General features: G+C 37.3%; 1 protein-coding gene across 6 annotated transcripts in view; it reads right to left on the bottom strand.

The window, feature by feature from the left end:
- Aff4 (AF4/FMR2 family member 4) overlaps positions 1–2512 on the bottom strand; it is a 74530-nt gene that overhangs the window by 15361 nt on the left and 56657 nt on the right. The window lies entirely within an intron of this gene.

The following is a 2512-nucleotide window of genomic DNA, read 5'->3' as shown; positions in this document are numbered from 1 at the left end:
CACACATACAAAACAAAAACAAAAAACTTAAAAAAAAAAAAAAAAAAAAAAAAAAAAAAAAAAAAAAAAAAAAAAAAATGAGATAAAGTTCAATAGAAAACAATACCAAAGGTCCTCCCTTAGCCTCTGCATACAGGCATGGCCACACAAGGGGTGGTGCTGCATCATAAGTGTCTACACACACACACACACACACACACACACACACACCATGCACACACAGAGAAGTAAAGGGCTGTACCACAGTACCACTCAGGAAAACAGATGCTGGGTGTGGTGGCACATGCCTTTAATTCCAACACCCAACACTCAGTCAGAAGGATTTCTGTAAGTTCAAGAACAGCCTGGCCTACACAGTAAGTTTTGGCTATGTAATGAGATCCTGTCTCAAAAAACAAACAAACAAACAAACAAACAAACAAAACCAAAAAGAGGTTCGTTACTAAAGCCTAAGTTAACTATTTAGTATGGTTGTCAATTCATGAATTAACTTCTGAAATAAGTATTCGTATTAGATAGGTTTCGTTGCTGTTTTAAGGAAGTCTAAGGGACTGGAAAGATGGTTCAGTGAATAAGAGCACTTCTTGTTCATCTAGAAGACTTGAGTTTTATCCCTGCAGCTCATAACTGCTTATAACTACAGCTCCATGGCTATCTGATACTTATGGCCTCCAAGGGCACTACATTCATGTCTACATAAAACATACAGATAAATGTACAAAATTTAAAATGGAAAAAAAAATCTTAAAGAAGAAAACAAAACAGTCTGAATACAAGTACTGTTCCCATGACACAAAAGCAATACTATATGCTGCAGGGTTAAGAGAGTTCACAGCTGTGGCAATTCAGTGTGGCACTGGTTTTCAGCTTCTTCCTTGGTCTGAGAAAATAATGCTCAAAATGTGGTAATACCATGGCAACCTTGGCTAACTAATAAAATCATGAGTTCACTAGATAGCTGAGGTGACCTTCCAATATGATTTGCAAAGCTCTGAAGCTTTGTTCTTTCTGTATCAGTGGCTGTCTGCTTCTTCTTAACCAACACCAATGAACTACTTGTATGCATTTATACAGCAACAAAGGCTTACTGATATCATCAGCTAAACCCGTACATACTGAATACTTACAGGTTACTGTGTAAAGAAAGCATCATGCAAATGCACTGGGAAGTGAGCAAAGGGGTAAGTACATAAACCAGCAGTTTAAGTTCTACCCCTGACTCTAGGCTTTCTTTACTTCCTCTGGAAAAGTTCAATGACTCTAATATGGACACTGATTCTAAGATTTTCTATAGGAAAATCAATAAAGTAAAAGACAATGTGAAAAGATACATGTCTATAACCCTAGCATTTAGAGGCTGAGGCAAGAAGATCTCAACTCCTAAGCCAACCTGGGCTCCATAAAAGATCCAAAAATCTTATATACAAAACAAAAACCGCCGGGCAGTGGTGGCGCATGCCTTTAATCCCAGCACTTGGGAGGCAGAGGCAGGTGGATTTCTGAGTTTGAGGTCAGCCTGGTCTACAAAGTGAGTTCCAGGACAGCCAGGGTTATAAAGAGAAACCCTGTCTCGAAAAAAACAAAACAAAACAAAACAAAAAAAAACCACCAAGTATGATTCAAAATATGATCCTACAACATTTGCTAAATTCTCAGAAAGTTAAACACTGGAGAAAACATTAAGACAGACACAAATTCCTGCTTTCAAAGACAAAGTTATTGAAGGAAGCCTCCTTCATAAAGAGACATAGTGTCTTTTGTCTATAGACACAAGAAGCCTGATGAGCATGTGAGCTTAGTTAATGCATTTTTTACAAAGCACTAGAAATTAACATGGAGACCTCCTATTCTGTAGCAAAAAGGTTGAGAAATGGCAGAAGAGCCAGTAAACATGTAAGAAAGGACCAGTGAAGGAAGACAGGCAACAGAGCACGTTCCTGCGGTGTTGGGCAAGCTCCCCAAGTTCCTAAAGAAATAGGGTGTGTGTTTGAAGGGAAATTTATCTGTACAACTCAGCTTGAAAAGCTTGTAATTTGACTTACTTAAACTTAAAATCTTTAACTACCACATTTAATAGGCTGTAACAACATATAGCAGTATAGAATATTCATTTTCCAAACTTGTTTACTTAATAACAATCTGTGAATTATATATATATGATTATATTATATACCATATACATAAATATATCATTCATATACATATATATATAAATTTTATTTCAGACAGACTTTCTCTGTGTAGCCCTGACTGTTCTGGAATTCACTCTATAGACCAAGCTGCCATTGAACTCAGAGATCCTCCTGACTCTGCCTCCCAAGGGCTGGAATAAAAGGTATAAACCATCACCACTCAAGACTATATTCTTGGTTTTTTCTGGTTTTTGTTTTTTGTTTTTTTGGGTTTTTTTTTTTTTGGTTTTTTTTTCGAGACAGGGTTTCTCTGTATAGCCCTGGCTGTCCTGGAACTCACTTTGCAGACCAGGCTGGCCTCGAACTCAGAAATCCTCCTG

This window comes from Mus pahari, chromosome 14 (assembly GCF_900095145.1).
Source record: "Mus pahari chromosome 14, PAHARI_EIJ_v1.1, whole genome shotgun sequence".
Lineage (NCBI taxonomy): Eukaryota > Metazoa > Chordata > Mammalia > Rodentia > Muridae > Mus > Mus pahari.
This window is presented reverse-complemented; position numbering and strand designations above follow the sequence as displayed.